This window comes from Bombus affinis, chromosome 13 (genome assembly GCF_024516045.1).
Source record: "Bombus affinis isolate iyBomAffi1 chromosome 13, iyBomAffi1.2, whole genome shotgun sequence".
NCBI lineage: Eukaryota > Metazoa > Arthropoda > Insecta > Hymenoptera > Apidae > Bombus > Bombus affinis.
In genome coordinates, this window is record NC_066356.1 from 4,161,443 (window position 1) to 4,186,587 (window position 25,145).

At 36.7% G+C, this 25,145-nt stretch overlaps 1 protein-coding gene and 1 long non-coding RNA gene across 5 annotated transcripts in view; both read right to left on the reverse strand.

The window, feature by feature from the left end:
- LOC126923694 (inactive rhomboid protein 1) overlaps nucleotides 1-25,145 on the reverse strand; it is a 284,985-nt gene that overhangs the window by 124,667 nt on the left and 135,173 nt on the right. The gene's annotated exons all lie outside the window — the stretch shown is intronic.
- On the reverse strand, nucleotides 8,727-23,636 carry LOC126923713 (uncharacterized). The gene is made up of 3 exons (XR_007713273.1): nucleotides 23,161-23,636; nucleotides 21,874-22,021; nucleotides 8,727-9,674 (listed from the first exon to the last, which is right to left on the reverse strand). It is a non-coding gene; the product is annotated as an uncharacterized LOC126923713 (long non-coding RNA).

Sequence of the window (25,145 nt, forward strand, 5' to 3'; positions counted from 1 at the left end):
AAACGTGTTTTTGAAGCTGGAAGCCTGATACCGCAGAATGTGTTTCTATATGTGGACTATTTTGGCGAAATTGCTAGTCTCTTCCAAGCTTTGAAAGATAATTTGATGGAAAAGATGGTAAATTGGTTTGTATCTTAAGCACCGACATTTAAAATAGGACTTTGAAGGGAAGCTTCTAGATTTTGGTAAAATAATGTTTAATAAACGAGAAAACGAGGTTACTTGAAATATAGGAGAATGCGAGAAATTGATATTTTCAAAGTAATAAACAACTTTTATTTTTGCTTAAAATCCTGTTTCCTGTAAATCCTGTGTTGTTTAATCTAATAATAGTATTAATAATTTATCAATAATAACATTAGTAAATTAATAAGTTACGCACTATAGATGACGAATCTGCCTTTACAATTTCATTATGTTGAAGCAAACTGGATAATTAAATGATTAATGTATCACTCATAAAATTTATAATTACAATTTCATTTGTTTTTTTGTCAAATTTGTCGCTTTGAAACTTGTTATCTTGAAATACAAGAGAGTTCATTGAAGCTAACTAACCTGCAACTTACAACTTGTAAAATTTGACTAACTAATTAATGTTAGTTAAAGAGAATCCTGATTTTCATTGATTCTCCTCTTCCGTCCTCTTTACCGTCACTCGGATTTGGGAACAAAGATTGGACATTGAATCATTATAACCGAGCGAGAAGATCTTTAGCAATAAATGCAAATGAATTTGGTTTCTTTTCATGACGTTCTTTCGCGATATTATATGCCAGAATACGATGAATTTTGCGACTCATTGTTCCAGGGAAATTGTATCCGTCCCTCTTAAAGCTCCGTTAATTTTCACGGCACAATTTTCCCCAATTTATACACTCAATGATTGCGCAGGCAATTCAGCAACAAACGTGCTTAAGGAAATTCCAAGATAAAATACGGGCGCAATAAACAGAAGAAGATTGCACTCGAAATGGCATCGTTACACGGTGCAGTGTGCTTTAAACACGGACAGAGCTTAACAACACTCGCCTGCATGCAAAGAAACTTGCTACTGGCCGAAATTCAGAATTATTATACCGGCTCTGCATTTCGGCTTGGATACTCGAAATCCGTGGCATTTTCATCCCGAAATATCCCTTATTCGAACGTTTACACGTAGACGTTTAAACATCAACCGTGGATTTATTCTCATCGCTGCAACATGGTCGACAAATTCCCATTCACGAACGAAGATAAATTTCCCAAAGCAACAAAGTTTCGGAATTCCTTCAACAATTATCCATTTAGCGTGCGAGAAGAAAATACGAGTAACGGGGTTTGGAAACTTTAATCGATGACACAGCAGAGATTAAACGTAATGTATTCCAACTATTCCCAAAGGGGATGCACGCAAAATCCTATCTCTCCTTTTCTGTTTACGTACGACCGCGTGACGTATGCGCACGTTATTTGCATGAACACAAAGTAGCTTTGCACACACGATTTTCTAAGTTGATGTCCTACTTGTGTTCGAGAGATAGCATAAATCTTGCTTCTAATATCGTACGCTGTGGAACAAAAAGAAATTAATCGCCACAGTGCTTGCAGATCCTTGTACATATTTCAGTAATAAAATACTTTCGTGAAAAGGAATTTGAAACATACTTGCTCCTGAAGTATCAAGCGTTTAAAGTATATTTATATAAAACATATAAAAGCTCGAAACACCCGATATATCTCTATTTAAAGAAGAAATTAAAGCTATCTTCTTATTTTTCTTTTTAGAAAAACACTAAACGAAAATATCAATCATAAAGTACTATTTCCAGGGAAAAAGGTCAATCTTCCCTTCTCGTCAAAACGATCGATCTTTTTCCAAACTTTTTTTCTCCAAGCATACTTTCTGTAAACATTCAAAATGCAAAAACCCGTGGCATATTCCATGATTTCAAAATACAAACCAAAATATTCGCTCGATTTATTTTTACGATAAAATGAAAATAAATAGCAGGTTTACAGGCATCGAAGTGGTGGATTTTATCTTGTGGCAGGTTGAGGATTCGTTGGCGTTTCCAGCCAATACATTTCGCCCATATCCGTAACGCAAACGAACGAACGGCGTGGTGCAAGCCTGATCGCCATGGTCACGTAATCCCCCGTTTAAAATAAACAAACGTTCACGAGGCAACGGGCCGAAATTTCCAGCGTCAGGAACACCGGCCGGTGACGTTTATCCCGGAAGAAAATGGATCCTCGAACCGGATTTCCGCGACAGAGTCCGTACACCCATTTCGGCACGGAAGGAACCACCAAGTCGGGAGGATCGATGGTATCGACAGCCTGTCCACGACCATCTCTCCCGATACAATCCCTACCGGACGTTCGCTCTGAAAACCCGATACCTGCTGATCCGGCCTTCCATCGAATCGAACCCACACGATCTGTACCCTGCTGCACCCTGCATGCAGATCCTCCGCCATTCGTTCTTCTTCCAACCGTAACACGCAATCTTCTTCAATTTAGAACTTGCGTTTAGTTACTTTGCAGTATTCAATACGAACCTTTTTATTTGCAGGTAAATTCCATAGGATTTATGTCACATCCATTACGGATAAGAAATGACCATGACTTTGGAACTGAGAGGTAATAATTAGGTTTTTATGGGTATTTATGGAAAATTTGAGGATTATTGGAAAATATGTGAAGATTATGTAAAAAAAACCTAATAACATTATTTCTCTGTGTTTATATTACGTGGTTGTTAAAAAGAAATCAGTTAATTGTGGTGGAATTGAACAAAGAATTTGTTAAGTTCAAAAATATAATCATTGTAACAATAGACAATATACATAGTGTATAAGTCCACTTTGGTTATTCTTTCTTAATTTTTATCCTGTTTGATTGTTAAAAAGAAATAAATTAATTATGATACAATTGGACGAGGGATTTGTTAAGTCCAAAGATATAATGCCTGTAAAAATAGATACCACATACACGAGGTATTACACAGAATCTTCTTCTCAGATACGAAGACCACAGATAAAAATCATGATGAACAATTTTAAAATTAAACAATCAATTTCATTTTAGCAGAATTGTCCATTTTACCAGAAATTAGATATACATTCTTGCATCTTATTAAATGTTTCGAATTTCGAACCGCGCCGAACCTAAGATGTGCAGACAGACTGAAAATGTCAATGTCAGTTGTCTGACAACTGAGATTCGTGTAATTCGTGGATTGAATTTTATCGTCTAAGATTTGTTTGATAAGGGTTAGAAAGAGCAACGATAGATATCACCAAATTCAAGAGAAAATTGGTTTTCTTTCAAGAGAATGGTTTCCTGAAGTAAAGAGGTAGAACTGCGAATCGATTTCTATTTTAAACGCATATGTTCCGGCGACATTTAAATTTCAACAGTGAAGGGACCGCAGTGCTTAGAAAATAGGTCACGCATCGAATCCAGAACACGTCATCAATATCGAGTGACAGGGCAAATGATCCGACATCATTTCACCAGTCATAGCTGATCGAGATTCTCATGAAAGGATTCATATGGAAGCACGGAAGAATCAATTTCTTTCAACGAATTCTTACAGCGCAACGTCTGACCTGTTTAACTCATTCTACTGACGCACACGTTGCGTCTCTTGAATAATCTGCTTGTAGCTAAGTCAAATGCAATTCCGTTTTTAGATTTATGAAAATCATCGACAAAATCATTTAGAAAGACAAGAAAGACAATGGTTAGAGTGTTGAACAAATTATTATTATTATTTGTTAACCAATTCACGAAGAAGTATAGAAATTAATCAGTTAGCCGATTTTTTGGTTGGCACGTAAATTTTAGCGGAATTTATAAATTAGCAACAAACTGGTCGCCAAAAACAATATTTATTATCCAACAATTTTAATCCTTGCATCATGTTCGTACAAAATGTCAATAAGAATTATACCTAATAAGAATTACCTCCTTGAGAAACTTAATATTCGTTCGTTATCAACACGCGCCACCAACATTTCTAGAAGGACTTTTTGCTACAAAATTAAATATTGAACATTGAATTATGCTCACGGTTTCATTATTTCCGTGGATTTTATAGGACGATCGACATATATATACGTAAAAAGTTGAATGGTATATCGAGTATATCTCGATCATCGAAAGTTTTATCATCGAGATAGGTCGCGGTGCATTTCGACGATTCGGCGAATGCAGCCGACAGACACATAAAACTCCGGAATTTGTGGCTCGCTGGAAAGAATGAGAGTCGAAGAAGGCCGGAAATAGAGAGAACTCGACGGAAAACAACCCCTTTGGCGCAACGTAAAACCAGCCACGCCGATCCATTAAGGTCTGCAAGATAGGGCAAGATACAAAAGATTGCTCGTAGGGAAGGATTAACCTTCTCCCGTGAGGATCTTTGCGATCCTCTATCACATCTTCTGTTTCTTTTCTCTATCGCATCTTCTGTTTCTTTCATTCATCCTTTACGTTTCTTTCCTCCCTCGTAATGGGAGCAAATAATAAATTACAAAATAGAAGCTGCTATCGCAAAATAACATTACTTTAACTTGCAAATTTACAAATTTTTATGCATTGGTGAAACGAAACTAAAGAATTACGGTGATCGAGTAAATTTCGAATCAGGGATTGCAAAGTTATAAAATTATTGTATCTTGCGAATGTACAAATTATTGCGCATTTCTGAAATAAAAGTAAAGCGTTATGCTGATTGACTAAGTTTCGAATCAAGGATTGCAAATTTATAAAATTATTGAATTTTGAAAATTTGTAAAATTATTGTAACTTACAAACTTATAAATTATTATGCATTTGTGGAATAAAAATATTGCATTCATGATGATGAACTGTGTTTCGAATATTCGGCGATTGTCAATTCATAAAATTTTTGTACTTTGCGAATTTTCAAATAATCGTACATTTGTGATGTAAAAGTAAAATATAGATTATGGTATTTATACTGATCGAATTTCGAATTGAAGATCAATGCTTAGACGTCTCTATCTAGAATCTTCTCTTTTTAAGGTGCTATATATACATTAAACTTTAACAATTTTGAGAATCGTCTCCAAGGAATTTTCCACTCGCACAATGTGAAGCTCGTGGTTTTCGAATTCGAAGGCAGCTGCGTGCATGGCAGCGATTCCCCGAAGGAAGTGTTTGATGTAATTTACAACGACACATCCAGGATGACTCTCGGTCGTGTTACAAGCGACACAAACTTTGGACACCGCGAAACTCAGTTCACAGCTACTAGCTGTCACGAATATTTGAAAAGTTCCCTGCTCCTGCGCAATTTTATATAAATTTAATTTATTTAATAATTGTTTCTCTTTTTAAGCAATCGAAAATAATTACATTCTGTCCAATCATCAAACAAAAATCAATTTCGTTGTCAATGTAAAAAATTCGAGTTACTTTACAAAAAGAACAGCAAGATTTGGTTTTTCGAGACGCGTTCTCGTGTTCTAAAAAGGATCAATTAAGCGTGAAATCGAGTAGTTTTTATGATAAAAAGGTCGACGCGATTCCAAATCGAAAGTTTCGAGGGATGTGAAATTACAGGAAGTTGAACGAGAGCTTTAGCGTCGTTTATTTGTACTTTCAATGGGCGTGAGGACATTAATTTTCCCGTGTACCGTTAATGAGCAGGATGTATTAATTAGTTCTCTTTATAAATTGGTGCCAATCCTCCTCGCTCACGGGGTGTACCCCGTTAATTAATCCACGGGGAAAGTTCCAGGTGTATTCGCGATGCAAAGATCACGTCGCTCGGCCTAATTGATCGGATTGTTCAATTAAGGTCCGGTCACTGAGCAAACAAGAACTGGGCGGCCCTTTCAACGCTTATGCAAATTCGGTAAAATCTATAAAAAAAATAGCGAAGTCGCGGAAAATGCATCCATTAACTCGCTACCGGAATCCCCAGACAATTCCATTCGACCTTTCGTTCGAGAAAGTGCCCCTGCCGGGCACATTCTCTTTTTCTACCGCTGTTTCGCGCAGAGTTCACATTCTCCAGAATTAATTGAAATCGCGCGTATAATTGCGAAGATACATAGATTGAGGTACAAAGATAAATTTACTAAGATACAGAAATTTCTTGCGGTTTTGAATATTTACAAATTGAGAATTTGATAACTGAGTTGTGAAATTTCTTATGTTTCGTATTTCAAAATCTTCTATGCTTTAAGCTCTTAAATCCCTGGAATTTTTGAAATTTCCGAGGCTCTACACTTCCAAATCTTTTAATTTTTCAGGTTTCAGACTCTCAAATCTATGAATTTTCGAAGCGCCAAGTTCCTGAACTTCCAAAGCACCAAGCTCTCAAATTTTCCAACATTCAATTTTTCAAAGTACTAAACTTTAAGATTTCGCGAATTCAGAAAAATAAATTTTCAAAGTATTATATCCAGTTTCCTAAACTTGCCAAATTTTCATTTCCAAATTTCGAAGCATTTCCATGTTTCAATGGCTCAAATTTTCAAACTTAAGCTCTTCGAACCTTTTTGTTATCAAATTTTCACGCTTTCGTATTGAAATTTTTCCATGCCTATTGACTACTAACTACCGACAAAATTTTCTTTTTGTATTTTCCATTTTCCAGGATTAACGTATTAAACTAGCATTGTTTGCCTACAAACTCATGTATGAAATTTCGCAACTGACAGTTCTGTTCTCCATGGCGTACCGAATGTAAACGGAAACGATTGTTCCATTTCAGAATTCAATGTCTCGTTTTTCCGTATGAATTTCACTGGTTCGATTTTCCATGTAGCTACGCAGAAAAAGTTTATCATCGTTGGACCAACTATAGTTTCCCTCCCTTCCAGACAATTCATTGGGATGGATTTCGAAGGGAGGAAAGCGCGAGTACGAACAAAAAGAAGGAAAGAAAGAAAGAAAGAAAGAAAGGAGGGCCAGAGAAAAAGGGACAGAAGAAAGAGCATGAAAGGAACATTCTTAGCCAAGATTCTGCTGATCGGTATAGCTTGCAAGTATAGTACCGAGATTTTCGAAGGAACAGAGAGTAATGGTCTGTAATACCGTTCTCCTGTCTATACATTATCGACTACGAAATTGAAATCATCCATTTCTCTTTTGTGCCGAAAGGAAATTGCTTCCAGCAGTGCCAACGAACGTGGAAACGCAATCGTAATTTATGCACTGCGAAATTTCGTTTCTTTTCGTCGCGAGTGGATGTAATTTATTTAAAAAGCCCAGTAATACACTTGTAACTATTTTACTCTGGGATATAATTAATCTACTAAAAGCCAGTGCTATGTTAATACAATATTTTCCACACAATTCTTTTTCAATAAATTTACGCTATTGAACACTATTTTTTTAATATTATAACTACGGAACGAAATTTCAAAGATTTGTCTAATTTGCCGTTACTGTTTCATGGTACGCATAGATGGTGTAGTTTGCCAAAGTTTGAAGAAACTGAAACTTTGCGCGTAACATTACCATAAATTTTCTTTAAATTGTCTCTGTTCCCTGAATAAATAAAATACAAGTTTTACAATATCATATGGATATTACGTTTTCAGACGAAGAATTTCTCAAACAACGGTTTCGCGATTAAACTCAGCCACTTGAACATCGTACGACCAAAATTTCAAACCTTCGGTCGCGAGCAATAATTCTTCTTGGTTGCGAAGGTCGGTCTAACAGTTCATAAAAATTCTAAGAGTACTTCGGAAATAAGGAGATCGCCGGTGATATTTTCATACGAATCCGCTAACGTTCCACGAAAGTTCACGACAAAAGGAAATAACGCCACAAGGAGAAAGGTCGCTGGGAAAATCTTGGAAAAGGGGGGGGAAAAAAGTAAAACTACAAATCGAGAATCGGACCAGACGAGACGTTTCCCATTCTCGATCGTCAAAGCACCAAACCATTCGTAGACGCGTGATGTTGGTCGAAATCACCGTAATAAAATCTCGTCTCGACGATTCTGAGGAAACCAAGTAAGAAGAAAAAAACAAAAAAAGAAAAAAGAAAAGAACATCATTTTTACGAGTCCATATGTCTTTTAGGTGGGAAAAAAGCGTTCGACAGCCATGAAGGGTACCAATGAAAGCGTAATGGTGCTCGACACCCTCGTTCTATTTCGCTCGTAAAACGCGGCTAAAACACCGACTCGAGCTGTGGATCGTGGTAAAAAGCCGCGTGAAGTTAGTCGAAATGTCTTTAAAGAATGCCTATAGCTTGGCACGAAACGTGCCACGGCTGATAAAAGTCCGACCATGATCCGTAGAAAGACTACGGCTACGTGGTCCAAATGCAATTTAAGAATGCTAGTGAACGTTCTGCCAGGAATTTCCTTTTTATGATCGCTTGGGAATTTTAATGCACTGACTTAAGGGTCGTCTTTATGGAAGTACGATTATGATCGTGTTGTATAGTAACATTTTAAGCGTTAATAATTCGGAAATTCTACGCGTGGAATTATTCACTTAATGAATTGATTCCAGATGCGAGGTTTTAAGTGATAAATTGTAAGGAGATCAAAAACAGAAATTTTGAAGTGTGATGTAGATTCAGGTGCTTGGTCCAAATTAAAAATCATAAAATTTTGAAGATAATTCTTGTACTGATTCATGTAAAGAGAATATGTATAGAAAATTCTACAACACAGGAAATACATTTATATGAAGAGATTATTTAGTGTCTTATAATTAAAATAAAAATAGTGTACATCAAGAACCTTTTCTTATCCAATCTTTATATTCCTCCAATTCTATTCATTACTCACATATATTTCACCTACTGTATAGTTTCACTAGTAGACGCAAAATCCCGCTCAGTACCACGTATCAAATACACATTCGATTACAAAAAACCAGCAACCATCAACACGCGAATATTTCCTAAATTATATGTCCGAACGGGAAGAAAGTCGTTGAAAGGATTTAAAAATCGATAATCAGTTGCCTACGATAACCTGTACTTATATCATACCTACTACATCATTTGTCAAACACAACTTTTCAAGCCCTTCGCGTGGCTGGTAATTTCGTCGAACGGCTTGCACGTTCACTTTCGCGAAACGGGCATACGCGAACGAGGGTGGCATTTTCACGGATATTCGAGTACAACCTCATTACGTTACGCGGTCGATCGACCGTCGCGTCGGGAAAGAGAAGTCCTAAACAGATTGTCCAATTCAGCGAAAAATTAGAGGTTCGGCGTGCAGGCGATATGCTCTCGTTTCGAAGCCATTAACTTTTTCTCTGGTCTCGCGGATTCCCAGGGAATATATACGTGTATATATATATATATATATATATATATATATATATATAAGCGGTTGGATGTTACTCGCGTGACACACTTGCTAGTCCAACCACCATCCGCACCGGCTATTATTTCGTAATCCAACGTGAAAGTCGAGAGCCGAACCTCCGTGGAACCCACGAAAAGTTCGAGTGCTGGCAAAACTGTGCGCGAGTGTCTCCCGTCGTCGATGAAATTTTAATCCAATTAGAGCTCATCGTCGTTTTCCGCTCTCGTTCCTCCTCTCGAGCTATCGCCAGTCCCCGCGCCTCTCTTCTTCAACCTTTCCTCTCCGTCTCTTTCATTTCAGGTCCCTCCGTCTCCTTCTTTTCAGGTCTCCTCGTCTCTCTGGCCTTGGTAATGTGGGTGCACTCTAAAAGCTAAAATCAATAAGCGTTGACTACGAGAACGAGCACTTAAGATAGCCCCAAGATAATGACGCACCGCCGCATGAATAATAGAGGCGGCGCTTCTTTTAACTCCGCCGAATTTGCGAGGCAAAATCGCGCAGAGGCTAATCGATACGCGAACACCATCGTCCTCTCTCCACGCTTTTTCTCTTACAGTTTCGTCGTCTTGTTGGTTAGGTTAGAAAGCAACGAGTGCCTCGAATATATTTGCACACCTGAAGAGAAGTTGGGAAATAAGGAACGAAGTTGGGAATGGTTTTAAATTAAAATACGAGAAGCTGCTGAAAGCAACGATGCTGTAACGAGTGGTTTCTCTCGATAAAACTCAGTTCCGTGTGTTTTAGATTGCTTACGTTACTTTGACTATTTTTATATTATACACCTACTGGATAGGGTAAAATTATTTGAAACTATGATTTTTAAAATAGTATCATTTGATATCTTAGAATTTTTCACTGCGCTTTCGATTCAATGAAAAATTTTGTATTCTAGCAAGTGACAGAACGGACTAAAATGGTTTTTAGAAAAGTGACGTTTTTAATAGGTATGTTGGAATAATGGAAGTTCTACTGTACGTATAATCTACTGAAAGTTCCGTCTTTGTCAATAGACAATTTTCCAGAAATTTTGGTTACATTTGTGCCGATGATTATGAAAGTGGCGTAATTCGAGAAATTGAAAATATCGAGATTTTCATTTGTCTTATGTTCCATCGACTTATCATGGAAGACTTTTTGCTAAATAGCTGTGAAATGAGCAACGGTGTGAAGATGTCACTTTCATATTTATCTATGGAGATTCATATTTGTTTCGGCAGTAGTGTAAATCAGATGTTTTTTCTGCGTAAGCTGTAAGATATTTATGAGAAAAATATAATTACATATTTTCGTCGTATGATAATACAACGTATAAAATATTTTATGAAACATCAATAGATCCTGAAACGGAATTTTATATTTTAGAATCATCGTCGAAAAGAGGAGCACCAATATTATATTATAATTTACAGGTACCACCATTATATGCAAGTGAGAGACTAATGACAAAAAAAGCAAATAAATATATAATGTATTTATTAGCTTACATTCCACCGAAACATCATGAATATTTTAAAGCCCTTAATGTGTCCGAAAATTTTGTTGTCGAAGTAAAAGACGATTAATAATTATTTATGCAAAATTACAATATATGTATAATATATAAATAAATAAATCCGTTTGTTTTTAGGTTGCTTTCTTAATAAAATTCATTATTATCTATTATCATAAGTCTCTAACTAGGATATACTATGAATTTTGAAAATGGTGTAAGTCATTTAAGTATCTAAAAAACATTTTCCAATAAGTTGCCCATAAATCGGTACAATGATATACAAATCTACCACTCTCTCTCTCTCTCTCTCTCTCTTTCTCTTAGAGGATCGCATATTTTACGAAACATTTTATTCTACAATGGAAATTCTACTATTTTTTAATATCCTCGAACGCGAAAGTTTAAATATCTGGAAACAATATATATAACTTACAATAGTTTCATAGTCACCGGTGCATTTAAACACAAATCGACACAGATGAATTATAAAAATCAAAATTTGGAAGATTTATCCAGTATCACATCGCATATGGTTTACAAATATCTCACACAATCTACACAATAGGACAGTAACAAATATATAATCAAAAGTAACAAATACCACATATCAGTTTTTCAAAAAAAAAAAAAAAAAAAAGATAGAGGAGACCTCTCTTTCGAGATGCTCAATGACAAATACATTTTCTAAATGATTAATAACACCACGGCCAGACTAAACAAATAACACACGGCTGTCGTGGCAAATGGCGTTTCTGATATATCGCGTGTCATTAATGGACCGATACGATTAAAAATTGAAGTTTCCGCGTATTCCAGTTGATCAAAAATACGAAAACCAACCAGCGTGTGTCATTCGCCAATCCTCATCGCCCAATTTTCTGTCGATATTCTAAAACAAAGTGGCCGAAGAATCTCGAACGTGCAGGTTGCCTGGCCACCGGAAAGCTTCGCAGTAAATAATTCAGCAGCGACACAATACAGCGTATCGATCGAGCCACAATCACGAAACTCTTCGTTGGACGTGTGACGATGCATTCAGCATCCGTGTTTCGTTGTTTCGTTGTTTCGTTTGAAATGGAATCTTCCATTGAGTCGAACGAAAAAGAATTGAGCAGTTCAAGTGATGCAACGATGCGAGTAAAAAGAGTTTTCTTTTTTTTTTTAGTAAGAAAAGATGTAAATTTTATGTAGAATGTAGCGATAAAACAATGTTTTAGTTACTAGAATTATTGCAAGAGATAGAAGTAAAATTATAATCCTCGATATCGCTGCGATTGAAAAAGATAAAAACGCGGTGTCTGTAACTTATCAGGATGTATACAGGATGTCTCACAAAAAATTACTACAAGCAGTTTTCTCTGAAATCATCTTAGATATCGGCTTAAATTTTTTTATAAACTAAATGGTTCAAAGGGACTTGGAGTACAACAAATTTGAGAGGATGGGTCTGCAGGCAGTAGAAAAAGTGCAACCTTGAATTTCCTTAATGAAACAACATATTAACATTTGTTATTCAAATAGTTGCTAAAAGAAACCCATCCATTCAAGTAATAAATGATGCACGAAGTTCAAAATTAACAAACGTACACTTTTTATTAAAAAATTCTCATATCTGGCACTTACAACATTTACCATTACAAGTCGTCAATTAATAGCAAGAAAAAGAGAAGAAAAATTCGTTTAGAATTTTCAATTGATCAATTAAACGAGGGAAATTAAGGAAGCAAGAATAAAAAAAGAAGCTGTGAAAAAAGTAATAAATAAGTAGAGTGAAGCGGAAAATAGCCAATTTCAAAAATAACAGATTAGACATTGACAAAAACCTCTCAGTCTCTTTCCCTTTCATACTTCCTCGCTTTATCTGTCTTCTTCCATCGCTCGAATCCTTTGAGACGCAACGAAGAGAAGTCAAAGAAGCCTATGAAAAGGTTGGCCGCCTTGTTCGCCCGCCTGTTCCAACCCTCTTCCCCTTCCTTTTTTTTCGTTTTAATACTTCAGCAACCATTCTCCGCAAAGAATGTTTCCAACGTCTATGGAATCCCAGGATACGGTGCTTACGGTGCCTTTCGAAAAGCCAGGAGCAACGGCAGCATGGTGGAAAGTGACTGAGAAACTGGGAGAATGGATGCAGGTATGCGAAGAGCCGGGCACACGTCGACGCTGCATTATCGATTTACTACAACCACCCCGTGCACCGTCACCGCGACATTTCCTACGCGACAGAACGCTCCTCGGCTCTCTCCTTGCCTGGTCTATCCACGTTTGCCTACGCGGAGGAATTCGAAAATGTGATGGATTCGACGCGATTTAACGAAAGACCGCGCTTCTTACGAATCACCGGTGGAAGCTCTCTGATGCCAGGCACGTGGAATAGAATCAGAAATCGAATGGATGGAGAAAATTCCCGGGATTCGTGGTATTCGGGAACGATGAAAGTAACACAAAGAACTCGAACGCGATAAGGTGATTCCTTGGTTGCAAATTGTGGGAATAATAGGTCACTGGAACAACAGAAAATTCGGTGGATTTAGGTTTACAGGGGAAATGATGAAGAACTTAGCCTCGATAAGGTGATTCGTAGCTGTAAATTATTGCAACAGGGAAATTTGTGTGAAGTGTTTGGAAGAGAAAATTCGGAGAATTTGTAGTTTCAAAAAAGATTAAGAAATATTGCACGGAAAGTCAAAAGCGTTTAAAACGGAAAGGAATAAAAATTTCTAATAATTTTTCATCTTAAAGAAACACAAGGAATTATATATAAAGAGAAATCTGGTTATAGGGCGTCAACCAAAGAACTTAACCTTAGAGTAAACTTTTTGACAGGGCTCGAAAAGCTTCTTTAAATCCCCTATGCCTTTCTCCTAATAAGTATAGAAACCTTTTCTGAGTATCAGATTGGCAAAATCGCTCTTTTCAAAAGTTCGCCAAGTTACAAAGAGTTGAAGCTCGACTTGAAATTCTACCCTTTAAAAAGAAACGAACGCGGAATCAGTCAGATACGGAAGAAGATTGCTCGATACGAAGAAGGTTCTCCAACACGCAGACGACAGTCAGACGAAATACTCGTGTCGAATTTCCATTTCATCCGATGGCGATTCCCTTTTCACCGAACAGTAGAAAACGTTTAGGTACAGAACCGCCCTATTTCTTTCTCTAACTCTGTATGTGGGCTTCGATCGCGGTGCACGAGTAATTACATGCGTCAGCTGGTCTCTGCAGTGCCGCACACAACAAAAGCAGCCGGATTTTTTCGTTCGCCAAGAAATCCCAGACTCATTCCATCCGAGATTACCGTCAGACACGTTCATTGTCTCGTGCCAGTTCACATTTATCCACTGGGGTCACCGTCGCAATTCCGCCATTTATCCCGCTACTCCGGCTCCTCCGTTGCTTATGGGGGTTTACCACGTTTACCCGCGAATCGTATTTTTCAGCCGCGCAACGAAGGGACATCAGGCCCCACTGCCACGTGAAGCGATAATTAATTAACGCTACGAAACGTGGAAAAGCTCCACTTCCCGGATGACCGTGCAATTTGTTCTGCCGTGTGCGTCGTGGCGTACAAAGCTGATTTTTTTGGATTAACCCTTCAGATATAGTCGTCGCCGATAGCTGAAACGGACATTTAAAATGTGAAACACGACTGCGCTTATAATTTGTCAGAAGCTGATCAAGCTGTAAAGGGTTAAAACAAAGGATTAACGTTGCGTTAACGCAACATTTGACTTTTCTCAGTCAATTTACATAATTGACTTCCGTTTTTTTAACATTCTGACGGCAAAAGGAAACTTCAAAGGAGCAATGTTTTATGTAAACTTTTAATTTCCTCGCGGAACGAATATAGCCAAAGAATTATGCGATGTTACCGTTGACAGGCTGTCTTTTTTTTTACCCGTCTGTGCATTTCTTCCCGTCATGAAACACGAAGTTTACTCATCATCCGGGGAAAACGTTCCCCGACTCCCACAGGTGGCTTTAGAAGCCGTGTATCAAGCGTGTTTGCTCGAGGAATGTTTGTGCGGTCTGTCGTGAACATGCAAACATGTCTTAATTTCCATGCACAGAGGCTTCTCTGCCCATGGCATCAATATTTCCAACGTTTCAATGAGAGGTTCTTCGAAAAGAAGCCATATTCCGTGTAGAATAAGCGAATAGCACAGAATAGTTGTAGGCTTCAATCAAGATTTCACCATAGACGATGTATCATACCATACAGAAGATGGAAAACTGAAGATAATTGAAAAATAGCAAAGCTTTTCTTTGAATTTGCAAATTTTCGTTTTATAATTTTATTATATTTTATAATAGAATATAATAATTTACACATTATTTCGTAAATGATACAATTCTTCGGTTTAATTGTTTATAGAATCTTGTAAAAAATTAGCGACGACCGATATTTTTCTATTTCTTGAGATAAATATTCCTACCTCAGAGTTAACTTCTTCAAAAAAATCTCAATAATTGCAACACATTCGAATTTTCTTCAAACTCACGAAATTTCCAAATAGAAAGATCTTGCAACTCGGTCTACAGTCACTCGTTCGATAGAGAATTTCATCAGCATTGCTACTAGACGAAATATTAATCCACTATACCAAGATTATCTCTTTTCCCATCCCAATTTTCTGACCCTTCTATCATATCGGGCTTTTTTCTTTACAAACGACACCGTAGCACGCGCAAAACATCGCTGCACCATACTTCATCACCATCCAGCCAGCACAGCGTCGTTTCAACCGAAATAAAACCTTGGCTACGTTATCCGCCAGGAATCGAACTCTTCAATTACGCGAGGTAACGATCACAACCGAGTTGGGCTACAAACGCAACAAACAACCTGTACACGCGCATACATGTGTATCGTGAAAAAACGGCAGCAAAGTATCGAGATTTTATTTCCATCAGCGTGTTCTCATGACGTATTTCTCAAAGCGTCGCGAGAGCCCAGTTTCCAAGAATTTATCTGAAATTCGATTTAGTGCGCGACGCGACGCATCGACATCGAGTCGTGATTTGCATGCCCTCTCGAAAACAAGACTGTCTATGGGTTGAAACGTGGAACCGGTCCGTCCCACCTTCGATTCACTCTAACGAAAGGGGTGAACTCGTACAGAGTTCCATGAATATTTCATACGTATCTCGCGGTGTATCGGCAACTCTTCCCACCCCCAATTCTCTCTCTCTCTTTCTCCCTTCCTCTATCATCTTTTTTCTGTTCGAGCTCACGCTTTGTAAAACAGGCTGGCGCGAATGAAAAAGCTTGCTGCGTGTGCGTCGTATAATTTCGAGGTTGATTCTCGACGCGACAACCCTCGCAATATCCCTTAACGTTCTCCTTAGAAGCGGCACAGGAATGGTTCTTTAAACCGGTAGCTACGTTTCCTTTCTTTCGTTCTTTATTTCCTTTTCTTCTCCTTTTTTTGTATTCCTTTTCTTTTCACTGTGTTTCGTTTTCCCTCGCATTTTCACCCCACCATCGTAATCAGAGCCGACAGAGCCACAACGTTCTCTGGCCTCCCGTGAATACTCATCGTCCTTTTTTACGATGGAAATTAACGGGGTATAATGTAAATCCTCTTTCAACCTCCCACCCCCAACCCCTTTCGTGTATCCTTTATGCGTCGTAATGCGGATCTCGTCTCCGCGGCGTACTGTGTAATTAGCGTGGTAAATATGTATAAAACGTAGCCGGGCTTTCAGCGATAACAATCTTCCGTGGCGAACGACGCGATGTCGGGAATTTTTCTTGAATAATTCTGTTTTAAAACGAGTGGATGGTGTAGCGTGGAAAATCGAGACGAGTCGGTGTTTCGTTGCTGCTACGAGGAGAGAGGACTCGGGGAAAACGAAATTTTCCACGGTTTCTCGACTCCCAACGTCATGGTTGTCCTTTCAGAATCACGCTTATCTCTATCTCCTAGCTAAGTTGATTTTTTGTCAATCGTGTTTTTCTATCGTCAAAAGGTTGCCTAAGTTTGCAAAAAGGATATGCAGGAATCGTTAACACACTGGCTCGCGAAAGTATTTGAACATCGGCCATAGAATATTTTATGTGAATATTGCGCGTGTTATGTGAAACATTTTCAAATTTCATTAGCGATGAAACGTAATTATATTAACCAAAGAAACCAATCTGGGAATATATATATATATAAATTATAGAATATTTATTTCGAATATATATTTAGTAGAAGTTAATATGCCGCACGAATAGTTAATTGTTATCTCTGATAATAGAGAATAAAATGATAACTATTTTTTTTCTATAACTTTATGGTCAAATTATATCTCGCGAAAAATAAACAAATATCTAAATACCTTGAAGTAGTGGTGTATAGAAATATGTTTTACGGATCTCCATTAAATCTCAATCTTTATGGAGATTGATGGAGACTTAATGAACATGTATGAAAAACCATATCGTTATCTTTAATAACAAAGAATAAAACAGTAACGACTACTCTTATCTGTCATCTTTCTATGATCAAGTTATATCTCGCCAAAAATAAACAAGTATCTAAATACTTTCGAGTGGTAGTGTATAAAAATATGTTTTATGGATGTCCATTAAATCTCAATCTTTATGGAGATTGATGGAGACTTAATGAACACTATTCTCTTTAATAGACCGATCTTTTGTCCCGTTTTATTTCTCTTCTTAATCCTAACTGCTTTTAATAAAATAAGACATAATTGGCCAAGAAATGAAACTTCCTTAAAAGTTTCGCTCGTAAAGCTAAAGTTGGAGCGAAGAAGTAAAACGTTTTAATTTCCATCATACCGGAATTTTATGTATATCCTTCGAAACTTTATCGCTAAGCCTTATTTTTATTTTCCTCAAGTTGCTTCAGATCCCATCTATATTTAGAAATTACAAGAAACCCGCTATCGATGCATGCGATTTTAATTCAGAATTCCATCGGCGACCTCCAACGACTCCGTCGAGCTCGCGGTATGTACAGACAAATCGTGGAATCGATAACGACAAAGTTTCGAATTCTACAACGAGTATTACGTGAAAGTATCAGCGTACAGGTCGAGCAAGTCCGACCGCGACATTATACAGTCGACGCTAAAGTTATACCAAGCGTTTGCGAGGGCGGCATGGAAACATTTCCGGTAGCTTCATTCAAATCAGAAGAATAAATAACGAAGAGGCGACCGTGTCAATACGTCAGCATCGATCGTTTGCTAAAACTTGCCTCGTTAAGGAGTCATCAGCCAGAGGAAAAAGCCATCTAGATGTGCCGCGACAAGAAAAATTCAAGCCCAAGAGTATTTCGATACGTTCCGAACTCATTTGCAATGTTGAGAAGAAGAAACGAGAATTCGATATTTTAACTTCACTGGTACGATACGTGGAGGTATTTTTTTATAACCACTGTGAATACGCGATTATCAAATCACAGTGTGTCTTACCTAGGTTATTTCAAAAGTTAAGTCGTTATATTTATAAGTTTAGTTATATGTATTGCCCCTATGGTCACTGCTTAGGGTCAGAAATTTAACGATCTTCGATTTGACATACGAAGAGACTCCATCGAACAACGAAACAGAAATAATGATATAACAATGCAATATAAGGAACAATACGATTCAATCTCGAATAGACCTAAGTAGTCGCCGTCAGAAGTTACAAGCTAAAATAATCTCTACTGAATAATCTACTTTAATACAAAGTAATACACCGTTAAATGCCCAAGAGCGTAGTTTGAAATAATATTATTATTCCAACAATTTCCCACGATTGCCAAGAAACGGGAGTCCTCGAAGTGAGACGATGAAAATCCCGCGTTCAGAGCGCGGCGTATTAAAAAACAATGAACGCTTCAAGTTACCAGTGACGGCAACTACAAATACTCTCGTCGAAGTTAACAACAGCCACTTTGAAAGGATGCAGCTGCAGCTATACGCCTAATTCCCAGGCCAGTCGTTCACACCGCAGTCGCTTTTCCGCTTTGCGTTCGCGAAACGCAACTTTACCAACGACCTTTCCTGCCGTACGTTTAATTCCGAAATCAGTTTCGCCGTGCAGTTGAAATAACTTGCCCGGAGTTCGCCGCCAGAGAATATCTCAGCTTCCTGAGCTCAGGCTACTATTTCTTTCTCTCTCTTTCTCTCTCTCTCTCTCTCTCCCTCTCTCTCTCTCTCTCTCTCTCTCTCTCTTTCTGTCTCCTGACGATAGTCATGAGACGGAGAAAACTGCCAGAAGGAGAAAGAGGTAAGCATGACAAACTGGCGTGCTTAAAATTAACGAAACGTTATGTACACTTTCGTCAAAAACAGCAAGGGAATTTATTAGTGTTGATAACTATGTAGTAAGTTGCGACTTGCAAAATTTCATTAGTAATATTAGTTGAATCGTACAAAAAGATTTTGATTAGTTTCGTTTTATTGAGTGAAACTTTAGTTGCACAGATGAATTCGTCTAATCAAAATTACCATCTGTTTGGATAATGGGATGCAACATTTGATTGAAAAATAGAAGAAAATTAGAGAAAATAATGGAATCTGTTTTAGTCGTTATGATTACAGCGTATGATTTATAAATCAAATTTGTCCGTCGCTTGTAATGTATCAATTTCGAATTAGTTATTTCACGTTATTTATATCAGTTATAAAATATATAAAGCAGCAACTTTTCTTGACACGCAATACAGTTTGAGTAAAATTAATACTGGGTGTAAGAATATACTCAGAACTAAGCTATTTCCTTTTCTTAATAAGTCCCACGAAGATTGCACGAGCCATAGTGTAATTGCACCGAACGCTACGACACACTGCTTTAATCTACCACCAATTAACCCTCGAACTGACATAAGAAGGCTATTAAACGTACCACCAATTTCAAGCGCCTAAAAATTACTCGGCAAATTACTTGTCTCAGTTCACTTTTCACCGTATGCAATTGGCGAATATCAAGAGCGTTCCAGCTTCAGTTAACCAATCTTAAGAAAACTGACTTTCCACACATCCTATCTACATCTTTATGAATAACTAAACAGTTTACGAATAGCAACATTTGTAAACACGTTCTATGAATATATTATTTGTGTTATATGAAACATTCTGAAACTTCATTAACGCTGTAACGACAACTAACTATCCTATTATATTGGTGAATTTTTAAACTAATCTAAAAATATATATAGAAATTATTATAGATATTATAGATATTTAAAGAAAAAAGGAAACCAGTAGCATGTAATAGAATTTTTTCATATGAAGCTTTGGTTTTTAGCAAAATAACTCTATCTCTCTGCACAATATTTTATCCCTTTGACAATATTTTATATACAATAGTTGACCAACAACTTTGGCACATTTTTACAATGGAAGTTTTTGAAGCGAAAATTACCTGCTACCCTATGAAAAGAATGATTGAAAGGTAATTTTATAGCCAATATCCTCCGACATAAACAGCCATTTTTTGAAAATTGCTTGACAACAATAAGTTATATCTATCATCCTATCGAAAGGATGATTGGACAATAACTTTATCATTTTTTATTCATGCAACTTAATTATCTATTAAAACGAATGGTCATTTCTCGGAAACAAGTTAACAGCGAAACATACTTTGATTGACACGTTCAATTTAAACCTCGAATAAAGAGAAGATACATATGTACTGTCTGTTCTGAAATTATGACGGAAAAATTCAAGATATATAGATTAAGAAACAAATGTGTTATACCTAACAAACTCTTCGATGATCAGGTAAATCTGTGGATGAAGCGATCCGATTGTATATGGCAAATAACGTGATTTAACAGAGGCGTGACGTGCCACAAATCGTGCAACAGCGTGAGTGGAGTCTGGATAGCCGGAGAGGAACGCGACACGACGAGCACGAGGCGATGCAAGGAAGCGGCCCAACACGACCTGACATGATTTAACAGAATTCTACGGAGCACCTATGGAACCACGAGAAACACACAGACAGAGAGAGAGAGAGAGAGAGAGAGAGAGAGGGACAGAGGCAGAGCGATTCGACGAGAGAACGTGCGCGAGGACGAGAGTAAATCAAGCACACGTGACTCGCGGCGGCGTTAACCGCTCTCACAAGCGGATATGGGATCAACACCTGCATGTATCATCGTCGTCGACGGTGTGTATTGCCGTCAGATGTACTGGACGATCGCAGATGCTCGCACGATGCTCGCTTCGTACGACAGTTGCTCGATGTTGTATAAGCATCCGGGACTCGGCCACTGAATGGGTTTGTCAAGCTTTTAGAGACGAAGTATCGAGTGGCAAGATTTACTGTACATACTGAGAGTTTCACGATTAACATGCTTGCCGAGGATGACGACATATGGTGGTTCCGATTGCTTAAGGCATGGTGACATGACGTCGTCGCGATTTAGCACCGATAACGTTATGCGATTCGGTAAAATGCACATACTGCTCGATATTATTAGAGGATAGTTGCTGTGAACGATTCTATTATATTAACCAAATATATAGAATCGAAGAAATTCTATAGGTTTAATGAATTGAGTATGGTATTTCCATGATACTAGATAGAGATTGATTTTAAGATAATTGCACAACAAGCTGTACAGGTATAAGAATTGGATATAAAAATTAAGGTGACATAGAGAAATCCCCTAATTGATTTGAGCAACGATGGTGAATTCTTAATGTGGTGAATATATCTTTCTAATGACGAATAACTTCTAACAAAAGGATGACTTCAGTGTCTTTTGTTACTTTTGCTCAGAATGTATTTATATATTAAATATTTAAAGATTCTTCGTTTTGTGTACATATCCGTTCTGTTTCGGCTTTAAGATAACTACAGCGCGTTTAACTTAAGATATTCTACGTTTTAATCTTCGAAGGATTATTGTAAGGATTTTTTGTAATATTTGAAGGATTATTGTAAGATTAGAAATAATTATTAGAGAGATCTATAACTTCCACTTTAAAAGCAAAGGGGATATAATGTGATAAGAATTAAGAATTATATCGCAGATATTTCACATAAAATGCAATACTTTTCAATAGTTACGCAATCTAGTACGACATAATAAAGTTGCAATGATATTATCTGACGTGTTCTACTCACATTTTGTTGACGAAGCGAGCAAGAGGAAATTAGAAACACATCATCGAGCGGAGTGAAGGTAATCGTCGAGAACTCGTTTCGTGGAATACTCGCCACAATTTCACTTCCATTTCACCATGTTCTCGTAACGAATTGCGTTCCTTGAGATCTACGTTATAAATGTTCCTTTAATTTTACTTTTCTTGAAAAAACTAGTTCAATATTTCAAACATATATTTTTGCAATGATTAATAGCAATTAAATTGATCGTAATACACACATACACCGTTCTTTGCAATAATTTAATCCTAATTTTGAGTTACAGAAAATGATATAAAAATGAAATATTTCTGTACCTGTGATATATTGATATTCTGAGATGTGAATCGTACGACGTACAACTGTAAACTATTCATTGATATTGACGATAATATACAATACATGCATGTATCTACGGTTCTGTTATTATTGCTTTTACGAAAGACTCGGAGCAGATAAATATATTCTGCGCCTTAAAACAATAATTTGAGACCTCCCCTATATCAATGGAACTTCTATGTGGAATTATAATTTTAAATAATTGAAAACATGTTTGTAATTTAAAATGTTTCAAATATTATTTTTTAAAATATAGAATTGTGTTTAATACTAAATAAATTTTTGCAAAATAATTTTAGTATTACCCAAATATAGAAATAAACTCATCATATCGGGTGACTGCATAGGGCGGATTTAAATCTGAGTCACGATTATCTCAAATAAGGAATCACACGTACTAATCATATGAACACAGTATCTCTTTTATCGTCTTATCTTCTGATATAACTCACAAGTACATTTTTGCAAGATAAGAAAGCGAAAAATGTCCACAAGACTTTATTATATTATGCTGTTTATTATATTGTAACATAATACTCTAATTTTTATTTCAGTCCATAATACAAATACCAAGGAGTAAATAAATTCATTTATTAAAGCTACATTTTATAAAATGCACATATATGAATATTTATAGACACTAAAATATAGAAAAACTCGAAATGAATAAAGGAAATGTTTGTTTCTTTTCATTCATTCACAAAATACCGGTCTACCAGTCAGCCATTGTTCCCTTTCTTTTTTTACCAAACACTACATTCAATTTTATTCATCAAAATTAATATGTATTCAGAATAAAATTAAAATACGTAATAACAAATATAAGAGTTTCAAAACGATGTATGTAATTATTACAATTATTTCCGTATATCGAATAAATAACGTTCTAAATCAAAATTTTTTAAATATAGAGACACTTTACGTGCTTACCTGCACTGTTTTGACTCAAGTTGTTAGGCTCTTCTTTCGCTTGACACCTTAAACGCTCGTCGTGACTCTTTATTTTCTTGTCTAAGGTGCTACTATTAATAGAAATTACATATACCAAGGAAATAACGTGTCCTTTGCACTTTGTCTGTGAAACTACGTAACACGGCACACTGATTACACGCAATATTAAGTGAAGTAATTAGAAAAATTTACTTTGCGATCGACAAGCTGTGCCACTGTCCATGGTCTCTGGTAAACTGCGCGAGTAGGATGCGCAGTAAGCCAGCACACGTGTTCTTTGCGGCATTATGCTTGATACTGGCGACAGCTGTGGACCAGCCTTTCAAGACATAACCTTTTCCAACAATACGTACTATCATTGGCGAAATAGGGTCAATGCTCCCGTCAATCTAAATTACGCGGTTAAATTCTTGACCTTGTCTTTCCAGCCTGTTAAAATCTTCGCCTTTCTTATCGAATTTTTAACAAAAATGTTTCGCGATACAATTGTTTCAATTTTATATTATCGGGATGTTGGATAAATTTATAAAGAAATCTGTAAAAAAGTTTGAAGTGAAATTTTTTAAGTTTGATTTACATTTTATAAAATTAGAACTTTATTAAATAACTTGTGTTTTTATATGGTAATATTTGTAACTTTATGATAATTTCATGATTTCGTTTGTGAAGAATTTTAAGTCTTTTTCGTATACAATGTCCAATTAGTAACATTTATTCGAATTAAACATTTCGTTATTTCTTAAATGTTTACAGTTTTGGAAACGCAACGATCTTTCTGAATAATTCAATACATTATCTTAATTACACTCATCTTAATTAATTATCATGAAAGAAATATTTTGTTACATATTAATTTTCTTTTCAATGTATTCAATGTACGCAATAATTACAGTAAAAGCAAAGAAATAGAACTGTATAAGATCATAATGGAGTTATGAAGGTAAATACGTTTTACAATTTTAACTCTTTCAAAGAAGAACATTGTACTGTAACTTTGCTATAGTAGTGGCATTGACGGCATAAAAGAATCCAGAAAAAGAAAAGTATCGAGGACAATGACAGCAGCCACGATTGCTGGCGCAACAAGGATAGTTCGCATCTAAATTCAACGATCGCAACGAGGAGGAACGTTGGTCAGAAGAAGAGAGGCGAACCTTACGCAATCAATTTCCAGGTGAAAGGTTCCAACGTATGCATGGGAATTTACTTACAAAGGCCGTCATTTTACTGTAACATTTTCTCAATTTCTTTATTTAAGTTTTGTAAAAGGTGGAAAATGAAAAATGTGTATTTAAAAGAGATAGAATATTTTCGTTCCTTATATCATATTTATTAATTATAAAAGGAAGAAAATATTGAATGTAAATATTAAAAAGTTGACATAAAGAGTTGTTAAAGCATTATAAGTAAAAATTAGAAAAAGCGCTTTGGGAATGGGAAATCTGCACTTGTAAATCCACAGCATAATTAGGTGGAGAAGGGAATGCGAAATTGTTAAACGCATTAACGTCGAATTTCAGAGGCGACGCACGCAACCTAATTTAATTGTGCCTAGCTGATCGAAGCTGCGGACAATTAATTAGCGATGTGCCGGACATTTCGCGAGGAAATCCGACAGGTGGACACGACCATCTGCTAAGTTCTGATTACTGATTAGGCCTCCTGAACGCGACAGGTGGTCGAAATTTGTCCTCGTTCCCTTATAAAAAAGTCACGAAAATCTATCCACGCTTCCGACTCTGTCGTCATATTGCATTAACTATGAACTATATGCTTTTCCATGGATATGAACTTATGCGCGAATATAGTACGGAGAAATTTAATATGATGATGTCAGAAATTGAATTACCTGATTAAATTATTTCTTGTAGCGTTCTTTGTCGTAAAAGGTGCATTTGTTAAAAATTTTCAAAGAAAGAAGCAACGTGAAAAAAGTGATCGTGTCTGGCGCAGTCTCGATGAAA